Raw genomic sequence first — 23,499 nt, forward strand, 5'->3', positions numbered from 1 at the left:
AATTAAAATAATATGACTGAAATAGCAAAGACATTTCATTCAGTGTTTCATTAATTTATCCATGTTTTTAATAATTTATGCACAGTAAGGATTAGTGCAATAGCCCCTCTGATTCTAGGGAAGATATAGGTTAATCAGCAAATAAATGTTTTCAATGCCTTAATTTATAATATAATGTAACATATATTACATACTACATGTGTTGTGTGGTACGTTAATATATATAATACATACATATAAACATTTATATATTTACACATATATTAAAATATTATCTTGTGGTATTTGAATTCTATTTTCATGGATTTTATAGTGACACACTATATACTTTAGCTAATATGAGTAAAATCTTTCAAATTAAAAAAGGTAGATTTCTCAAGTTCATTTTTGATACTAATAACTGAAGTTATTGAAGTATGTGGTTTTGCTGATGTGAATCACAGAGAAACAATTATTAGTCATTTACTTAATCACTGAAGTGGGAACCATTACATGGAATGGACAGTTTTTTGTGCCAATAGAATTCTACATTCAAAATTAGTAATTCTACTTTATTAAATAGTTTGAGCTACAGCTTACTAATATACACTTTAATCATTGGATTTCATAAGTTTTAAGTCCATTGTTTAGCCCATAAACCATACTGAAATGCATAATGAGCCATTACAGTACTGTGTTCCATACAATTCTATCATTCAATGAGCAGTACACAATGGGCATTTTCATGATACAAAATCCACTTCTTTGTTGTAGTTTCTCTATTTACATATCAGTGGAAAAGTTACTAATTAGCAATATGTCTCAGTTCATTTAATGTGAATGAGCAGGATATTCACCCTCCTATTTTCCATTAGAGGTAATAGTTCTATTGACCTCCAACTAGCAAAAAGGTATTCATTCACACCATGGGAAAATGCAGATGGTAGTGTCATCCTTTCTCTTCATTGACATGCAAAGTATTGTTAATGTCATTGTGTTTATATTAATGAGAAAAAGAATTTGAGATTATTTTTTACATATCAGTTCCATACTGTACTAAATTATTTCATGAATATGCACTGCTGTGGTTTGAGTCACAGAATGAAGACAACAATATTTCTACCTTTTCTTTTATGAATAGAAAATTCAAACTCAAAATAAACATTTAAAATTGCTTTTTCACTCAACATTCAGGAAGAGAAACAATTTTCTGAAGTTAATAACATTTCTGCTAGGGCTATGGGGAAATCATGCAAAGTTAAACTGCACAGCACAGAAGCCTGCTCAACAAAAAACTTTCTGGAACTTCTGTTACTTTTCTCTCCCTTTATTATTCTTTCAGATTTAAAGTGCCTTTAAAAAGTAACCATTTTTTAGAACTTGGTTGTCTTCTATATCTTGAGGAAGCAGACATTTAAGCTGTCATACACCCTTGCATCAAGTGCGTTTGTCAAAGGCAAGAGACTCTCAATTTGTGGCCTTTGATTTTTGTAGACTATAAATTTCCTTGCCTTTTTAATGTCTGCCTTAAAAAAATGAAGAAAATATTATTGTAATAGGTGCTGTGGGATGGTTTGTATGTCAAATTGCTCTGATTGGTCAATAAATAAAACACTGATTAGCCAGTGGCTAGGCAGGAAGTATAGGTGGGACTAACAGAGAGGAGAAAAGAAAGAACAGGAAGGCAGAGGGAGTCACTGCCAGCCGCCACCACAACAAACAGCATGTGAAGATGCCGGTAAGCCACAAGCCACATGGCAAGGCATAGATTTATAGAAATGGATTAATTTAAGCTATAAGAACACTTAGCAAGAAGCCTGCCACGGCCATACAGTTTGTAAGCAATATAAGTCTCTGTGTTTACTTGGTTGGGTCTGAGCAGCTGTGGGACTGGCAGGTAACAAAGATTTGTCCTGACTGTGGGCAAGACAGGAAAACTCTAGCTACAAATAGGTTATACTTTTGTAACTGAAAACATTATTTTTCAAGTTTAGGATTTGATACTTCTCACTTCACATAATGCTGTGGATACTTTATTTTATTTTCATATTGCAAAATTTAAAGGGAGAAACACTCTTTGGAAATAAATATGTTTAGAACTTGCACATCCTATGAACAACAGAATTTATGTTTCTTAAATTGTCCTGTTCTCTATGCCATCATGAAAGCCAGAAATCATCTTCTAAGACATCACCTTTCTAAACCTAGCATTTTTGTTGTTGTTGTTGTTATTTTGAGACAGGGTTTCTCTGTGTAGTTTTTGCACCTTTCTTGGAACTCACTCTGTAGCCCAGGCTGGCCTCTAACTCACAGAGATCTGCCTGGCTCCGCCTCCTGAGTGCTTAAACCTAGCATTTTCACTGGTAGAAATTGACATAAAGCCTTTTATTCTGGACCAAAGAATTTAGACTTGATGGAAGTACTTATTTTTAAGGTCCAAATGAGCCATGTCTACTCGAACATGTATTTTACTCCTGTTTTAATTAATATATAAGCCAAAGGGGATTTTTTCCTAAATAGGCAAACACTTATAAAAACTGAAATTTAAATTTCAATAGGTCGCATATTATAAAGTTGTTCTTTTATTCAAATATATGAAATATACACAGTATTCCAACTTACAGGACCTGCAAAGATAAACAGCATTTTAGTTTTGATTCAGAAGTCATAGTTTGATAATTTCAGACTTAAAATTAAGCCTTTAATATTCCATTGGCTAAAAGACATGCTTGTTTTTCTGCAATCATGTTATTGGATAGTTGTATGTGTATGTTCTGGTTTATGTGGATAAATATATGTGTGAGAGTGTGAACACATGGGTGTATGTACGACAGAGGTTAGCCTTCAGTGTTGATTCCCAAAGAGAGTGCACCTTTTGTTTTGAGTCTGGTTCTCTCACTGGAACCTGAGGCTCACATTTTAGTCTTGACTCGCTGTCTATTGAGCCCCAGGCATATTCTTGTCTCTGTCTTATCAGCTCTGGGATTACAAGCACAGGACTGTGTTGTCTGGTTGGTTCTTCAGCAGATGAAATTTCAAGACTGCACAGTGTTATGTCTGTGACATGACTGTTAATGATAACACATAGGTTTACAATGAAAAAAACAATGTGAGGAAGGAAAAAGAGCACATACTCAGTTTAAGTGAAATATGTCACTAGGAAACTTGATGTTGCACCCAGGACTTGTGCTGAAACAAATCTGGAAGTGGTGATGTAATTAGCAGTTAAGAAGAGGCCTTCTGCTGTGCGGTGGAATAAAGTGAGAAGTGCCCCAATGGCAACACCCCACCCAGGTAAGCTCCAAACTTGTAAAAAAAGGAGCCTGTAAAGTTTCATGATCCTAGGAAACGAGTGAATAAAATGCTGCTGATAAATTGATTCAAAGGATCCAGGATTGTCTCTAGTTGGCACTCAGATTTATCAATCTTGACCATATTGCTGGCTATAGAGGAACGAAAGAGGCAAAAGTAAAGGTGTGGTGGTTTCTCCCAATGTGGTTTCAGAGACCCGTTGAGGGCAAGCTTTATGTGACAGGGAAGTGCCTGCCTGAAAGCTCTAAGAGGGCAAGAGTCCAGGAAAGACCACTCTCTGGAATGATGAAAGTCAAGCCTAGTTTTCATTGGAGACCCAAATATGCTAGATGTGTCATAGCTGTGAGACATCTGACCAAAATAGCTGCAGGCAGGGCGTGAAACCAGCTCAAAAGAGAGATGTATGTTGCAAGCAGCAAATTGGAAGGACTAAGACAACTAATCCCTTAGTCACACCAGACATGGAGCTACAGAATTCGGTGTTTGCCTTGCTGGGTTTCATTCCTGCTTTATTTCAGTATTCCCTCACTCTGCCCCCATGCTTCTGTTTTTGAAAGGATAATTTATAGTCCATACCATTATATGTTAAAAGTATGTAATTTTTTTTTTTTTTAATTTACATGGAGCTCCATTTAAGAGATTACATTAATTTCATCAGAGATGTCTCCATGGTTATTTTTAAACAGAATTGAAACTTAGAAAGATTGTGGAGACTTTTAGGCTTGATTAAGTGTATTTTACATATTCATCTGGCCTTTAGCTTATGGGGCCAAGAGTAGAATGTAGTAGTCTGAAGGACAGTGTCCCCATAGGCTCTGACATTTGAACATGCAGTCTAGAGTTGATAGTGCTGTTTAGGAAAGTGGGGCAGTTTGCCTGGAGGAAGTCTGTCATGAAGGGAGGGGTAAGCATTGAGTGTTCATCACCTGGCTCCCACCTCAGGTTTATTATATTGCATGTTTGTAGTTGAATATGTGATCTTTTAACTTCTTCCATTGGCCCCATGCTTCCATATCTCTATCATCCCTATGAACTCTTTCTTTGAACCATAAAGCCAGATAAATTCTTCCTTCTGTAGGTTTTCTTGGTCATGGTGTTTTATCACAGAAACAGAGAAGTAACCAATATAGACGCTGAACACTACTATTTTTTGTTATAATTATTATTTATAGAAATCCATTATTTTCTTTTCTATGACAAACTACTTTGATGTTATATCCATTCCAAAGGCTTGATAAAAAGTCATGAAATCATTTTCTATGAGAATATGCAAATACAATTGAATATCACTTGAATAATACACCTCATAAGCCAAAACATATATATACATACACACACATATATATATATACATACACACACACACACACACACACACACATATATAACATAAAAACAGAATGGCAGTAAAATAACTAAATGCAATTAGCTAGTCAAGACATACCCTTGCATTTTTATTATGTTATAAGGTAATCCCTCAACATTTAGATTTGATAAAGAAACAAATTTTTAGAACACTTCAAACTACTATTTAGGAATGACATTAAACAGAAAATAAGTCACCTGAATGTTCTTTCAGTGACTATTTTCAAACATCTGGCAAATACAGCTAGCTATTAGAGTTTTGTTTTCACTTGCATCATTTCTAAGACTAGCATCTCCATGGTTATTTTGTCAGTGTTTGAGGGTTTAGATCAAGTTCAGCTAAAGGGAACAGAATAGGAATATCATGTATTTATTTAGATGTGGGACTTAGTCTTCAGGGCAGACACAGGTATGATCAACACAAAAAAAGCAGAGTTTTACAGACAAATGGTCATCCCTGAAAACATATATACAAGTAATGTTACATGGACTGAACAAGTTATATTTAGGAAAATATATTCATATACATTCATGCATACAATAATAGTGAAAATGAAGGTCATGAATTTTTTGTTTTTTTTATTTATTATTTTCTTTTTCTGTTAATTTATTTATTCTTTTTTAATATACTACATTCCAATCACAGTTTCCATTCACACCTCCAAGTCCCTCCCACTTTCCCTCGTCTATCCACCAGAAAGTTATGAATTTGAAGAAGAGTGGAGAAAAGTGTATGAAAGGTTTTGGAGCAAGGAATGAAAAGTGAGAAATATTGCAATTGATTGACAATGTACCCATGTGCTTTTAGTGTTACAAATTTGAATGTTAATTTCAATACAGGTGGGATTGATATTAGAAGAACTAATAGTATGTGAATAGTTATATAATGATACAAGAAGATGTTCAAAGAAAATTTATTTAATACCTATAATGTGCTTGTTATTGTAGGCTGAGAAATACAAATTTGTGTGTGTATGTGTGTGTGTGTGTGTGTGTGTATGTGTGTGTGTATACTTGTTTTCAAAAGTTTTTGTTGTGAGTAAAGAAAGGGAAGTCATTAAATTAGTCACCAGTAATCAGACACTTCAATCTTGTAGAAAACTAAAAAAATGTTTCAAGAAAACATAGCCTGATGTTATAGGCACTAGAAATATTTTTCTGATGTAGTGTAATGCCTGTGAAGCTATTTTACAGGAATGATGCCATTTTATTAGCCTAGTAACAAAGAAAAATTAATATTTTTAAGTTAATTCTACAGTCCTACGAGTTCTAGATGAGCCAGTGCTTTGGCAGTGATGGTAAAAATTCGTATTAACAAAACTTGGTAAAAATACCCTTCAGATTGACATTGACCTCTAAAACAAAATTCTCTGAGTAGAATTTTTTATATAGCTACAAATTAATTAGTTGTGTTACATAGCCTGTTTATGTGCTTTCCTCTTTATAAGACTGTGATGAAAATATTTATGCTGAACTCTCCCCAGTAATTGTATAGCATTTCTATTATCTGTCTTAGAAAATGTCCACTGATAAAAAGGAAATCTTGCCTAGAACTGTTACTCTTATTTAGCTTAAACTGTGAAGGTGATGTCAATTCTTCTTAGATGTATCAATTCTCTTTGAGGTAGGTATCCAGGCCAGAGGTATACTTGACATTCATATGACGGTCATTAGCCAAAAAAAAAAAAAAAAAAAAAAAAAAAGCCTTTTGAAATGGAGGCATTAGGTTGTCATTAGTTTTCTCATACCAAGTATTTTATTTTTAAACATTGCTAGCATCATTTTACGATACAAAGTAAATTATCCATATGGCTGGTGTGGGGGAATTGAAGATTTTTCTTTAAAGTGTTGTAAAAAATTCAATTTTTCTTTCAAATATACTGTTGAACTACTTGAAGGTAGCATTTCTAATACATTTATTTCCATACTTGCATATTTATGTATTAGTGATTTCTAATGTAGTTAGCCTATACACAATAGTGAACCAAGTGCTCTATATATTTCAGAAATGTCTCTGCTACTCAGTAATTAATGATTCACTAGCAAACTATAGAAACTGGACAAAATAAACTAAGAGTTAAACTTTGAAGACACTTTTTAAAAACATACATGAAAATTTGCTCTTCAGTTACAAAATCTCTCTCTTTTGTTATCCATTGTGTACCAGGTTTGTTTGATTCTTGCTGTGGGAGAGTTATCAAGAACCAAATTTAACAGAGAAACTGAAGATCTGAAGTGATAAGACATGACATCTTTTGACCTTCTGGTCCATTGTAATGCATCTGACTATAGAGTGCCTGCTTACTTTGGTTGACACAGTATCCTAAGAACTGCTTTTCTTTCCTGTTTGAATAAATAGTATGCTCTTTAGAAACTATTTTCTTTTCAGAAAAGTAAATTAGTTCAAAATAAGTAATACATTATGATCTTGTACCAAGGACTTCCTGGCAGTACTGTGTATTTTATGAAATAGAGTTCATTACCATAACCATGTCTGAGTTTCTGAAAAGACAAATACACTTTTAAGAATTTCTAAATTATTTCCTTTGGATCATTCATTTATTGTAGAACTATATTTATTTCTAAATGTGTTTGTTGGAACTACCAATAACTATCAGATTTTATCTTCCCAATAATTAAAAGTTACAAATTATTTTGTTTCTTTTCTTCAATTACTCCGTTTTGTGCTAACAAACAGAACTGAAACAATTGACTATTGGTTATTTGGCTCAGCGATGCAAATATAGTTTCCTCACTGAATATTTAATACTGACCATCTGTTAGAGTTTTAACTTTATTGAATAGAATTCATATTCTCAAAAAATAATTTACTAAATAATAATTTTTGTATGCTCTCGTTGTGCCAGTTTTCCTCTACTTTAGTAAGAAATTTTGATATATTGAGAAATTATTCTTGTTTTATATAGTAGTTATCCATAATATTTTCATTTACAATATAGAGGGCAAGTAGCTGCCACTTTGATTTCTATATTTTTGCTAAATAATTTCTACTTATTCTCATCACTAAAGTTTTTTAGTTAGTTAAATTAGTTTTATGGATTTTTATCTACATTTTTCCATACAATGCCTTTTAGACATATTCTTTCCCCTTTCCCAACTCCTCACAGTTCCTCCCAACCTTTCTATAGGCCAAACTTGTTTCTCTCTCAAAAAAAATATGTAAATAAAATAAACAAAAATGAAGGTTAAAATAAACAAGCAAAAACTTCCAATAAGACAAAAAAACAACAACAACAACAACAGAACCAAGCACACACACACACACACACACACACACACACACACAAAATAAAGCAAAAGAAAATACACATTTAACACACACATAAACACAAATCCTGTTTTGTGTTGGCCAACTACTCCTGTGCATTATTAGGCTTGTCCTGGTGTGTTACTAATATACCAGTGGCATTTCATTGGAGAAAACTTTATTTTCCCTTTCCCATGGCTATCAGTTGTAAGTAGCCTCTCCATTAGGGTTGGCCTCTGTGCTGACTCTTTCTTTTCCTTTCCAGGATTGCATTTGCTTTGAACTTGCTTAAACCTTGTGAGCATATTACCACAGCTTCTTTGAGTCCAGATTGTGTGTATTTGCCATGCTGTGTTTGAAAGACACTGGTTCCTTGCAATCATCCACCACCTCTGGATCTTACAAACTTTTTCTTTATTTAATATTTTTATTTTATAATTAACTTAATTTCACATATCAGCCACATATTCCCCCGTCCTCCCTCCTCCCACCCTCCAGACCTTCCCCCCATCCACCCCCCATTCCCACCTCCTCCAAGGCAAGGTCTCCCCTGGGGAGTCAGCCCAGCCTGGTAGATTCAGTTGAGGCAGGTCCAGTCTCCTCTTCCCTACACCAAGGTTGAACAAAGTTTCCCAGCATAGGCCCTAGGCTCCAAAAAGTCAGCCCATGCACCAAGGACAGGTCCCGGTCCCACTGCCTGAGGGCCTCCCAAACAGTTTAAGCTAATCAACTGTCTCACTTATCCAGAGGGCCTAGCCCAGTTCAAAGGGGGCTCCTCAAGCATTGGTTCCCAGTTCATGTGTTTCCACTAGTTTAGCTATTTCTCCCTGTGCTTTTTCCAATCATGGTCTTGATATCACTTGCTCATATAATCCTTCCTCTCTCTCGAAGATTGGACTCCCAGAGCTCCACCTGGGGCTCGGCTGTGGATCACTGCATCTGCTTCCATCAGACACTGGATGAGAGTTCTATAATGACAGCCAAGGTGTTCAGCCATCTGATCACCAGAGCAGGTCAGCTCAGGTACTCTCTTGACCATTGCCAGTAGTCTACAGTGGAGGTATCTTATTCTAGAGGTCCCCAGAAATCCACAAGGATCTTACAAACTTTCTGCATTCTCTTTCTTTTACTTATATTCCTGAGCCTTGAGGGGATGGTGCTGTGGGATGTTCTCTATGCTGTGAATGTGTTGTTCTGATTGGTTAATAAATAAACTGCTGATTGGCCAGTAGCCAGGCAGGAAGTATAGGTGGGACAAAGAAAGAATTCTGAGAATAGGAAGGCTGAGTCAGGAGATGCTTCCAGCCACCACAATGAGGAGCAGGATGTAAAGTACCGGTAAACCACAAGCCATGTGGCAATGTATAGATTAATAGAAATAGGTTAATGTAAGATAGAAGAACTGATAACAAGAAGCCTGCCACGGCCATACAGTTTGTAAGCAATTTAAGTCTCTGTGTGTTTACTGAGTTGGGTCTGACCGGCTGTGGGACTTGCGGGTGAGAGAGATTTGTTCTGACCGTGTGCAAGACAGGACCAGGAAAACTCTAGCTACAGGATGGAGTTGGTAAAGACATCCCATTGGTAGTTTCTTCCTCCTCATTGACTAATTAGGGATGGGGCCTGTCTTCTGTAAGCCTGATTCAGGGACCCACAGTCACTGTGGGTACATGACTATAATGGCTATGTTATTTCTAGAGGATAAGATTTCGCCACTCTTCCCTCTACCTTTCAGCTGTTATTATATTCTTTCTATTACCTGTTCTATAATGTTCCCTGATCTTTAGAGGAACTGGAATGAATGCCTTGTTTAAGGATCAGCCCTTCACTATCAATTAATCATGGTGGGATAATTGTATTTGTTTTGAAATGGCTTTTGTTTTTGCGGGGGGACTTCAACATCTGAATTAATTTGTTGGAGTGTCTTTTAAAAATATATTTACTTTTTTATAGTAGGAACATGTGCATGCCATGGCACAGAGTTGTAAATCTGAAGGCAAACTTCAGAAATTGGTTCTCTCCTACTGACCTCAAGTCACCAGATTTGGTAGCAAGAGCATTTACCTTTTAGTCTGTCTTATTGTCTATAGTATGTCTTTTGATATGTGATTTTAGCCCACCATGTCAGAGCCAAAAGTGACATGTTACCAGGGGAAAGCTCAGAGTTAGACTACAGAGGTAAAATATTTCGCACTCTTCAAGGGGTTACCCCATGGAACAGGGGGTCTGAAGCAGTCACAAGAAAGGGTGTATCTTAATGCTCTTACTCCAAATGGATCTCAGTTGATAGCTAGAGTCCCAAGGTTGAAGGGTCAGGTTCTTTGCAGTTTTAAATTTGATAGAGTGATCAATAATTTAAGTTTTATGGAATTGTTTGTAATATTTACTTTAATATATTAAAAATGAAATTAAAATTTCATTTGAGAAATGCCAACTATGATACAATTGGAAATTTTATTTAGTTCAATGGATACCTACTTAACTTTTATTATAAGTCAGACATTCTGCTTACAATGTCATAAAACAAGATGAGATATGAACTCTTACATAGATTTTATTCTAATAGAAAATGGTAGAAAATAAATAATAATTCATTACAATGAGTATTTTTGGGGAATTAAACAGCTCTCAAAGGGTTAGCTTTATAAAACTGAATATTGCCTTTGGGAAGCTCATACATTAATTTACATAAAACATTTATTTAAACCAAAGACCACATGTTCGTCCTGTGTGGAAATATAACCTAACGTTTCTTCAGGCATGGAACAAAGGTATGTGCTTTTCTTGTGTCCCTGCATATTGTACTACAAATATTATTTCGTCAGAATAGATAGAAATGGAAATAGTTCCTGTATTGGTGCTGCTCATTTTTTTTAAATGGCATTCCAGTTTTGAATGAATGTAATCTGATAATTCACAGGTTAAATGCTTCTCTCAGGCTTGCAAATGTAAAACAGATTCTTGTGAATCAGTTGCTGAAGCTCATCAGCAACTTGCAGTTCCAGTCTTGGTGTGCCTATAAGATTCAAAACATCACCATGGCTTAAAGGCAGTACTAACGGAAGCTTCAATAGGAAGACTTCTACCATGGTTGCTGATCATGAACTTATGACATAAATATAATCTCTGTCCTCCAATTTTCCCTGAAGGACCTCTGAATTTCTGTCACTTTCCTCTAACTGATCTAAGTTGCTAGCAGCTATCATCAAGATTAAGTTCTTAATCTATCTTTCCACAATTGCACAGATTTTTCTGGATCTGGAATTCTGGAAATTAAATTTCTTATGCACTCTGTTAGGTAGTTTATTTTCAGTTTCTGCAATGAAAGCATGTGGGAAGACAGGAAGTCATAAGAAGCAACAAAAGCCAGCTTTCAACATTTGCTAATGTCCCTAGCAAAAGAGAACAGTCAAGTCCAGATTCCCTCTCCTACAACTTTGAGAAGACTTGCCTTTGATTATTTTCACCACTGTAGATATTTCCTTCTCAGAACAATGAAAGAAAAGCCCATGGCACCTCTCCACAGAGTATATTTCAGGATGTACAAGCATTAGTCCCATGGACAGATGTTCTAGACTTGGCATTATGGGAAGCACAGCCTTTCTTCTGGCCTTCCCATTCCTCCTGGAAGTACCCTCTGTCTGTTATTAATACCTTGCTAACTTCAATGTACACATTAGACTATTTAAGCTTTCTGCTACTTTTCTTATACAATAATTTTGTTTACAAAAGCACATATTATACAATTATTTTTATTAACTTTGCTTTAAATTAAGCTTAATTAAGTTTTTTATTAAGTATGGTATGGACACAAAATGAAGACATAAACATAAATGTTGTGATACATTTTCAATAATTATATATTTTATGGGATTATTATGTTTGTTTGAATGAAGATAATTCTGTTTTTGAATATCAAAAAGAGTCCTATTTCATCAAGTACCATCTAATTCTTATAGTAAATAAGCAGATAAGAGCACAAAGTGAGAACCTGATTATCATCCAACACTATTCTGTGCTCTAGAGAAGCGCTAAACATTCTGGTGCTCTCTAGGGCATCAGAACAATTCTTTTGACCACATTAGGAAGGAGTCTACAATAGTCTATTGACAGCTAAAGATACTTACTGGACAATCAAGAAAGACATAAACAGACCACAACAATCTTATTAATAGTGAAAATTATCAAATAAATAGATTTAAGAATGGATCAATTTAGGAGGATCAAAGACCTCAACACAAATCCAGTTACACTGAACCTGATAGAAGGGAAAATAGGAAGCACTCTTGAATGCATTGGCACAGGAGATCACTTCCTAAATATAACAACAGGAGCACAGACACTGAGAGCAACAATTAATAAATGGGACCTCCTGAAACTGAGAAGCTTCTGTAGGGCAAAAGACACAGTCAATAAGACATAAAGACAGCCTACAGAATGGGAAAAGATCCGTACCAACCTGACTCCTGACAGAGGGCTGATCTCCAGAATATATAATGGACTCAAGAAACTAGAGATCAAAATAATGAACAATTCAATTTAAAAAATGTGCTACAGATGTAAACAGAGAATTCTCAACAGAAGAATCTCAAATGGCTGAAAGACATTTAAGGAATTGCTCAACATCCTAAGTCATTGGGGAAATGCAAATCAAAGTGACTCTGAGATACCAATTTACACCTGTCAGAATGGCTAAGATCAAAAACACTAATAATAGCTTATGTTGGAGAAGATGTTGAACAATGAGATCACTCCTCCACTATTGGTGGAAGTGTAAACTTGTACAGCCTCTTTGGAAATCAGTATGGCAGTTTCTCAGAAAATTGGGAATCTATCTCTCTCAAGACCCAGCCTTACCACTTTTGTGCATATACCTAAGGAATTCTCAGCCATACCATAAGGACACATGCTCAACTATGTTCATAGAAGCATTATTCATAATAGCCAGAACCTAGAAACAACCTAGATGCCCCTCAATTGAAGAATGGATGAAGAAAATGTGGTACGTATACACAATGGAGCACTACTCGGCAGTAAAAAACAATGACATCATAAAATTTGCAGGCAAATGGATAGAACTACAAAATGGATGGAACTAGAAAATATCATCCTGAGTGAGGTTACCCAGACTCAGAAGGATAAACATGGTATGTACTCACTCATAAATGGATACTAGATGTAAAGTAAAGGATAACCATATTACAACCATAGCTCCAGAGAAACTAGGTAACAAGGAAGACCCAAAGAGAGACATATGGATTGCCCCAGGAAGGGGAAATATATGAGATCTCCATGAATAAACTGAGGATGAGGGTTAGGCAATGGGAGAGGGTAGGGGATAGGGAATGAGAACATAAAGGAATGGGATGGTTGAGCTGGAACAGGGATGGAATGGGAAAGCACTGAAAGAGATACCATGATAGAGAGAGATATTATGGGGATAGAGAGAAACCCAGTGCTAGGGAAGTTGCCAGGAATCCGCAAGGATGATCCCAGCTTGGAATACTAGAAATAGTGGAGAGGTGCCTGAACTGAACTGGCTTGCCCCAGTGATCAGATCGGTGAATACCCTAACTGTCATCACAGAGCTTTTCTCCAATGACTGATGGAAGCAGATGTAGAGATCCACAGACAAACACTAGGCAGAGCTCCAGGAATCCAGCCAAAGAGACAGAAGAAGTGTTCTATGAGCAAAGGGCATCAAGATCATGATGGGCAAACCTACAGAGACAATCAAACCAAACTAGTGGGAACTCATGAACTTTAGACCAACAGTTGTGGAGCATCTATGACACTGGACTAGTCCCTCTACATAAGGGGGGAGATTGTGTAGCTTGATCTGATTTAAGGGGCCTCTGGCAGTATAATCAGTATCCATTCCTGGTGCATGAGCTGGCTTTTTGGAGCCCACTACCTATGGGGGGACACCTTAAACAGCCTTGATGCAGGGGGAGGAGCTTGTAACTGCCTCTACTGAATGTATCAGACTTTGGTGACTCCCCATGGGAGGCCATCTCTCTTGGAGGAAGGAATGGGGATTGGGTTGGTGGGGGGGGGGAGTCTGGAAGGGCAGGAGGAGGGAAGAGAAGGGCATCTTTGGTTGGTATGTAAAATGAATAAAACGTTCCTTAATAAACAAAGAAAAGAAAAGAAAATACAAAAATAACTCGATCAAACATAAAACAGCAACAACAAAAGAATGGAGTGATTATTCTGTGAGCTTTTATATTAGTTCATTTTCTGGTCCTATATTTATTAGTCTGTTTCATGCTCCTAAAATGAAATACCTGTGATGGTTTATTTATACAGCAAAAATATTCATTTAGTTAATGGAGCTGTATGTTACATGGTCTAGCATCTGATTGCCAGTCCCAATACATTGATTACGAACTTAATTCTGATGGTGAGAGACAGGTTTTAACAATATATCCATATCCATACATACATACACACACACACACACACACACACACACACACACACACACACACACATATATATATATATATATATATTAATTTCTTGCATGGAAATGTGAAAAAAAATCTATTCACTCGTTATGGGACATTGACAATAGAAAAAAAAAACTCCACCACTGTCCAACCTGGTAAACTCTTGGTTTTGTTGGGCTTATTTATAGAGGATAGGTGACTCCAGTGTTGCTGCCTCACTACAAAATCTCAGATCAACACTGATGAAGACCTCACATTAACCGTGTCATGCAGTCTCACTTTCAGGTAACATTCCTCTTCCTTTACACTTGAGCAATTCATAAGATCACTTGTAGCAGGAATGGCATGTCCAGAAGAATTGACCCTCTGTGACTTCTTATGATAGGGCTGTTACAGAGCCATCATCATTACCCCAGACCCAGCTATCACTGAACAATTTTGGTCAATTGGTTGTCATATCTACTGGCCAGGGTAATCTTTACTCCATCCATGCTGGCAAAGGGATGATCATTTAATGTCCAGAGCTTAAAGCCATACTACCACTGCTAGGAAACAGGAAGGATAGTTACCCAGGTTACCACACTTCTCTTCTGTATCATTCCCCCAAAACCTACTGACTTCACTCCAGACCTACCACTTAAAGATCCTGATAACTTTCCAATTGCTTCAATTGAGGGATTAAGCCTCATCTCATTTTGGAGAGATTACAAAAGGCATGAGAATGAACAATTTATAAAGACATAATTATTCCATTTACAGTATTAAATGTTCAAAATACAAGTTTGAATAGCCATACATGTTTGTTTGTTGTGGGAAATCGTAATGGACAGTGCTACCATGATGAGAGTGAGTGCAAAAGACATCCCATAGAAAGCAAGATGCTACAGTGAGTCAAAGGCAAAAGTTGACTTTTTTTTACAACAGCTTTCTCTCTTGAAAAATCATCAAGGTACAGTCACCTCTTAAAGTTTTTAGCACCTTAATACCACCACATTTGAAAGAAAAGACCTCAAAACATGAAACCATTGGAGTCATGCAAACTGTACAAGTTTAAACACAACAGAACTGCTAAGAAAAAAGTCTGGCATTTACTTTCTCAACTACTACCTTTCAGAATAAAACATCATAGATTTGGGGAAAAGAAGACAACCTAAATGAAATAAAATTGTTCAATATGTTTCACAAATGAAGATGAGAGACATTTCCAAAATTTCTAAGACTCAGAACATATGCCATCTTTCTAGAAAAAAAGGAATACTTGCAGAATTATTACAGTCTAAGTGAGACACATACTTTTCCAAAGACACATTTGTCACACATTGGAGAAAATTGACAACAATACAGAAGCAGAAAATTAAATCTAACTTGTATGCATTTAGTAGCTCAGTTTTTATGCACAGACAACTATTCTAGCACTGAGGTGATTGCTCATCCTTACAACAGGCATGTCATCTAGGGACAGCGTCTAGATTTGGGAACTGAATTCTGCAGTATATAGGGATTTTATATATTACATCCATATTTAGAATACAGCATTACTTCGTGTCTTCATACAATCCATGGATAAGCTTGCATTTCTGGACATTCAGTGACCGATAATGTCTTCAGATTTTGTATTTTCAAACTGCACTATAGCATATAAAAACAAAACTTTTAGTGTCATAGAGGATACAGAAGTATTCCATCCATCTAAATTGAAAGAATTTCCTACATTGTCTGAAATATTGAGTCATTCTATTGTTTTTTTTTCTTATTTAATCTTGACTAAGGGAAGACATCAATGACACAATATAGCCTTGAGAGATATAATGAAGATTAAATGAATTATTATACTATAAGCAGGCAATGTCTTAGGCAAAAAGCTAAATAAAAGGGCAATCTAACAATACATGTGTTTTCTATTTGATATCTAAATAATTATATATTTTATATATGTATATGCAATAATGTCTTATTATACATATTGTTATAACTATAAATTATGTAGCATATTCAACATTGCAAACATAATATGTCACAACAATTTTATATTTCTGTACTCAAAATGTAATTGCCAACACTGGTTAAAAGAGAAAAAAATGTTAGTATTTCATTAGCATTAAAACAAGTAGTTCAGCCGGGCGGTGGTGGCGCACGCCTTTAATCCCAGCACTCGGGAGGCAGAGGCAGGCGGATCTCTGTGAGTTCGAGGCCAGCCTGGTCTCCAAAGTGAGTTCCAGGAAAGGCGCAAAGCTACACAGAGAAACCCTGCCTCAAAAAACCAAAAAAAAAAAAAAAAACAAGTAGTTCATTTCTGTAGGTTGGCAGGAAAATTTAGATATGCTAAAGGAATTACTATTTTTATGAGTATATATAAATATATTTACAGTTGTATCATATTTTTGTTGAAATATAAATTTCTTTGTTATTGTAAGTATTGATGAGATAAATGAGTAATAATGATCTCAGTTCTATTTTTTAAAGAGTTACTTACTATAGTTATGATTCTAGGTGTTTTGTCTGAATATATGCATGTGCACCACATGAATGTATTGTCATTGGGTGAGAACAAGGGCGTGATTTCCTCCAGAACTGAAATTATAGAAAGTTGTGAGCTGCCATGTGGGTGCTGTCAATGAAAACCAGTTTCTCTGAAAAAAGCAGACATTTCTCTTAACCACTGATACATCTCTTCAGCCCTTAATCATAGTTCTTTAGCAACAAAGAAAATTAGAAATATAGGAATTCAAATATACATATTCATGTTACAAATGTTAACATTTGTCTCAAGCATGAACAGAATAAAATCAAAATATTATGTAATCTCCATATATACATAAATCTCTATATCTATCTATCTACCTACCTATCTATACATATACATATATATATATATTCACAATATTGACAACAAACCAATTTACGAGTTAGGAAAAATATATAGTGTTAAAGCAAAGAAATGCAATGGCCTCAGTCCAAATAAAAATCTCTAAATAAAACTGATGCCCTTAAGATTCTCCTGACTCTGTTTTATCCTGGATTATTCCTTCATCATCTTCAGGCTACAGGCAGGCACAGAGGCACCATATTTCATGTGATAAGCAAGCCCAATTTCTTCTTATTCACTTATCTCCTTGACTTCCACATCCCTTACAGTGGAAGCATCAAGATAGCTTTGGGCCAAGATTGACATATTAGAGAAGTCACTAGAGCAGGAATAAAATTAAATCCCAATAGTAGCAGCAGCACAGGATAGTGCTTAAACAGACACCACACACACACACACACACACACACACACACACACACACACACACACACACTCACTCACTCACACACAAACACTCACATACCTACAATCTCAGGAAAATTAATGAAACACTTGTCATCTGTCATATGTAAACCACAAAGCAGAGAGAGTTTTGCTGGTAACAACTTTAGGCTTAACTCAGTGTGAGCTGTGGGGCTGTGATTAGTGAAGTGTCATATTAGAAGTGATAGAGATGAATCAGAACTCTGAAAAGAGCCAGTCACAACAGAAGTTTCCATCCTGGTTTCCTAACGATCATCCAACTCTTCAGCACTGAAGCATATTCTGACACCATGGATACAAAAAAAAAAAAAAAAAAAAAAAAAAGGAAGACACCATCCATGCTAGACCATTGCAGAGGCTTTCAAAGCCAGCTGATATGGTATTAACTGATTTGCACTTATAATGGCAGATGGAAGCAGGAGCTGCCTGCCTGATCTTGGTGCACTCCTATATTCAAACATAGTCACTGAAAAAGTGCATGTTAACTTCAAATTCATATTTTGTCAGTCAAAATCCATGTCTCTAATCCCCTGCCTGGATGACTGCTTTGTTGAAAAGTGGTATCATTTACAATCCTGACAGGGAGTATGGGGTGCCAGGAACAGCAAATGTGTTGTCATCCAGCTTCAGAGATGGGTGCAGAATTTACAGAACAGTGTGAAAGGAAAAAGTCTCTTAAAGAGAAACTATATATGTATATATATATATATATATATATATATATATATATATATATATAAAGCAGAAAAAACTTGTTATAAGGATTCTAATAGTTTTCTGTTTGTCCTTTCATATTTTACTTTCTTATTTTGTACCCAATAATATTTAACTGCTTTTTGCTTTTTATATCATAGCCATTTTATTAAAGAATAAAGTCAATATAAGGTTTCAAACAATGCTTTAGTTTTTAAAATAACTTTAAGCAATATCTATTGCAGATTATTATATCAAAGATTTAATTGAATAAACTCCATCTCAAACAATTTCATATGATTCTCATTAATGTTTAAACAAATTTTCAAGTATCGGTTTATTTGGTTGGCTTTTTCAGTATAGTAAAAGGGCAAATGCTAATGTCTTTGTGTGGGTCTCAAGGAAAAATTGCATAAGCATGTGATTTAATGGAAAAAGGCCTATTACATCCATATCCTTTGGTTTACTATGGAAAAATTTCTGCATAACACAGGCACTTTTGTCATATCTTTTTGACTAAGTTTATTAATTTCCAAGTACTTATTTCATTATTCAAACTGAGCAGGCTATATTTATGTATTTAGAAATATAAGCATATAATGACAATTAACAAATAAAAATATCATTAATGTTAAAGACAATGAGGAAGGTACATCTGAGAGTTTAGAGGGATTAAAGGGAAATGTGAAATAATATGATTATATTATAATCTCAAAAGGTAATAGAATTAAAACTAATAAATAATAAAATAATCATTTGAGTGTATTTTTATCAATGGTGATAATCAGACTAAGATAAATAATCAAGAACACAGAACCTCAAACCTACTATATTAAACAAAACCATATACAGAGAAAGTTAACTTAATTCATGGATTCTTAATAAAACGTAAAGATTATAAATTTTATTTTCCCTTTTATTAAAAAGATTCTTTTCTAGCCGGGCGGTGGTGGTGCACGCCTTTAATCCCAGCACTTGGGAGGCAGAGACAGGCAGATCTCTGTGAGTTCGAGGCCAGCCTGGGCTACCAAGTGAGCTCCAGGAAAGTCGCAAAGCTACACAGAGAAACCCTGTCTCGAAAAACCAAAAAAAAAAAAAAAAAGAAGATTCTTTTCTTATTCTTTTCTTATACAATATATCCTGATTACAGTTTCCCCTCCATCTACTTCTCTCAGTTCCTCCCTACCTCTTGTCCCATCTGGATCTACTCCCTTTCTGTCTCTTATTAGAAAATAACAGGCTTATAAGAGATAGCAATACACAAAATGAATTAAAATACAATGAGATATCACATAAAGTTGGACAAGGCAAGCCAACCAAATGAACAGAGCCCAAGGGCAGGCACAAGAGTCACAGATCCACATGTTTACACATTCCGGAGTGCCCTCAGCAATTCACTACTTAAAGCTATAGTGTGTATGAAAGGAGCCTGATTTAGACCTGTGCAGGCCCTGTGCTTGCTGCCACAGTCTCTGAGTTCATATGAACTTCATTCAGTTGATTTAGAGGGCCTTGGCCTCCTGGAATCCTCTACCCCCTCTGGCTCTTACACTCTTCTGTGTCCTTTCCTCTGGAGTTCCCTGAGCTCTGAATTGGTGAGACATCCCATTTAGAGCTATTTGTTCTCAGGTCTTTGCATATAATTTGTCTTTCTGTGTGTCTCTGTATTTATTCCCCTCTGCTACAGAAGGAAGCTGCTGTGATAATGGCTGAATAAGGTACTGATATATAAGTAGAGTAGACTATCATTAGGAGTCCTTTTATCACTACTTTTTTTAGACAAGTAGTATTAGTTTGACTTAGGTCTCTGGGCTATCTAGTCTCTGGTTCTTGGTCACCCAAGCAGTGTCAATATAAAAAAACTCCTGACACAAAACATCCAGGAAATCTGGACACATGGAAAGACCAATTTAAGAATAAGAAAAATAGAGGAAGGAGAAACATAGCTCAAAGACCAGGAAAATATTTTCAAGAAAATTGTAGAAGAAAAATTTCTTAACCTAAAGAAGGATATATGTATTAAATTACAAGAAGCATACAGAATACTAAATAGATTGGGAAAGAAAAGAAAACCCTCTCAACACATAATAATCAAAACACTAAATGTACATAATGAAGAAAGGATATTAAAAGCTGCAAGGGAAAAAGACCAAGTAACTTATAAAGATGGATCTATTAGAATTAAATCTGACTTTTCAAGATAGACTCTAAAAAGAAGAATTTTTAGACTTTTTTTTCTGTGTGCATATGAATAAAAAGGCTATCCAAATTTTCTACTTTTCCTTATCTCCTGCCTTATATCCTTCTTTTACACCAATTATACGAGAACGAGTAATGAAATAATTTTTCCAGGCTTTTAGACCCTGATAACAATTACTCCCAAGTAAAGTTAGACAACATTGCCTACTCAGTACCATTCACCATCAGTTCTGCTTCTTCATGTGACTGAGAGAATGTTGAGATGATTCAGAATGGACTTGATGGGGAGAGGTTGTCCATGTCATATGTTCTAAAACTCCTCACCAGAATATCCTATGTGCTTGGCTGTTTTTGACATAACCTGTGTAGTATGTAATGCTGTAAATGGGCTATGATATAGAGCATGATCCAAATGTGTTTCTGGCCATGTGCCATAAAAGACTGTTTCTCACACCTTAAATTACTTTGTACTTTCTCAAGTTTACTAATAAAATGCTTACAAGAGAAGCGGTCCATTTTAACTCAGGTGTGGATTGAATTTGGCATTAAATAATTACACTGAAATTACCATCAACCTGTCTTGAGAGGTCTTCCTGGCCCAGTAAGTTTCCTAGATACAGTAAAAGTTCTAGGGAATGCCAGATCTCAAAATATATTTGGCTTAAACCTGTTGCAAAATTTCAGTGTTATATAACCCACTCTCAGATCCTCTTTTGTTACATTATAAATAAAGCCATATATTAATACAGCTCTCTCATTTTTTTTTCAAATATTCCTGATTAAAATTTAGTTTAAATGACTTCTTAAGTCATTTGATGAGATTTATTTTATTAGAATACTAGTTGAAGAAGAAACATTTGATTTGTACCAGATAACTAAAGGTGACATAATACTCAGAAATATCATGGGCACCACGTGGAATTGGAGTATCATATGGAACCAGATTTATTTCTGTATCACCCCCATCGCTATCAAGGAACATTGTAAATATTGAATTAATGTGTTGAAGTACTGACTTCAATCATTAATTTTAGGCTTTTTTGGGTTGAAATCTACTAGTGTTAAAGTGGAGATATTTTAATATAATGTTTGCTAATATTTTTATAGTAAACAATAAATTAGGTTCATTAATATTAAATGGATGCAGTATTGCCAAAATGCCCATACATATCTGAGAGTGAGATACCATTTCCAATGTGGATATATTCCTGAATGTAAGTGCCAAAATCGATAAGAGTTAATCCTGATAATATTATCATTCATTACCCAGCCTAGTATCAAATCCTATGGATGTTTCTAAATTAGAAAATATTTATAGTGTGATCAAATAATTTGGATGTAAGTAAATAGTTATGAAAGTAATTTGTAAAGTAATAGGACTGAATTGAAAGAATAAGTAATTTTTCATTTCAAGGAGATACCTAAAGAAGCTAAGCTTGCTGTATATTCAGTGAAAGTGTGATTCCTTTTTCATTGATCCTAGGAAGTTCTTAAGAGTTAGATTTCTGTAGTTTGTTTTTGTCTGCTTTTTTTTTTCTAAATAAGTTAAAACTCACTGGACTTTAAACTTAGAAACTTTTAGGCCGGGCGGTGGTGGCGCACGCCTTTAATCCCTGCACTCAGGAGGCAGAGGCAGGCGGATCTCTGTGAGTTCGAAGCCAGCCTGGTCTCCAAAGCGAGTTCCAGGAAAGGCACAAAACAACACAGAGAAACCTTGTCTCAAGAAATAAATAAATAAAATAAAATAAACTTAGAAACTTTTTAGCTCCCCAATATGATTTCATTTCATTACTTTAAAACTGTCATATTTTAAGGATACATAATTTGGCAGTGTTATTGGAAGAAGATGGAAAAGTCCCCAAGCATATCTTCTTTATTATATTTAAATATGTTAATCCTGACTTTATTTAAAAATAAATTCTATTTTTAAATAGCTTTACATTAAAAGAAAGAAATAGAGTTTAAAAATTACTGAGAATTCCCAAATACTATTTTTCCCTATTACCATCTTTCTTTTTTATATCCTTTTTAAAAAACAGATTCTCTTCTCATACATTTTCTTATTACAGTTTCCCCTCCATCTACTACTTCCAGTTCCTCCACACCTCCCTTCCCATATGGATCTACTAATATGTCATTAGAAAAGCACTGGCTTCTAAGATAATCACCAAATATAACACAGTGAAATATGATATGATAAAACAAAACCCATCACATTGAATAGACAAGGTAAGCCAGCAGAAGGAAAAGAGGCCAGGGGCAGGCACAAGAATCAGACTCCTAAACACATTCAGGAGTTCCTCCCCACCCCCGCCCCCAGATATTAAACTGAAAGCTATAATACATATGTAGAGAATCTAATGCAGACCCATATAGACTCTGGGCTTGCTGCTGTAGTCTCTGTGGGTTCATATGAGCTTCGCTCAGTTGACTTAGAAGGCCTTGTTTTCCCAATACCCGTTATGCCCTCTGGCTCTTACACAAGTCTGTGTCCTTTCCCCTGGCGTTCCCTGAGCTCTGAGGGGAGGAATTTGGTAAAGACATCCCATTCAGACCTGTGTGTTCCCAGGTCTCTCTCTCTCTCTCTCTCTCTCTCTCTCTCTCTCTCTCTCTCTCTCTCTCTCTCTCTCTCTGTATAATGTCTGGCTGTAGGTCTCTACATTTGTCCCCATTTACTACAGAATGAAGCTTCTCTGATAATAGCTGAATAGGGCACTGATTTGTAAGTACAGCGGAATATCACTAGGAGTCATTTTATTGTTACTTTTTTTTTTAAGCCAGTAGTATGTGGATTTACCTTAGGTCTCTGGGCTATCTAGTCTCTGATTCTTGGTCACCCAACAATATCGGGTATAGGTTCCATCTCATGGAGTGGTCCTTATGTCAAAGAAGACATTGGTTGACTACTTCCACTTGCTTTGTGCTACCATTGTCCAGCCT

The 23,499-nt window shown here is 35.6% G+C and overlaps 1 long non-coding RNA gene across 1 annotated transcript in view; it reads left to right on the forward strand.

Moving 5' to 3' along the window:
* Window positions 1–6,955, forward strand: part of LOC119088689 — a 56,019-nt gene extending 49,064 nt beyond the window's left edge. The window contains exon 3 of the long non-coding RNA XR_005092384.1: window positions 6,824–6,955. This is a non-coding gene — a long non-coding RNA (uncharacterized LOC119088689). The remainder of the gene's footprint in view (window positions 1–6,823) is intronic.
* The last annotated feature ends 16,544 nt before the right edge of the window (window positions 6,956–23,499 follow it).

Source organism: Peromyscus leucopus, chromosome 10 (genome assembly GCF_004664715.2).
Source record: "Peromyscus leucopus breed LL Stock chromosome 10, UCI_PerLeu_2.1, whole genome shotgun sequence".
NCBI classification, from domain to species: domain Eukaryota; kingdom Metazoa; phylum Chordata; class Mammalia; order Rodentia; family Cricetidae; genus Peromyscus; species Peromyscus leucopus.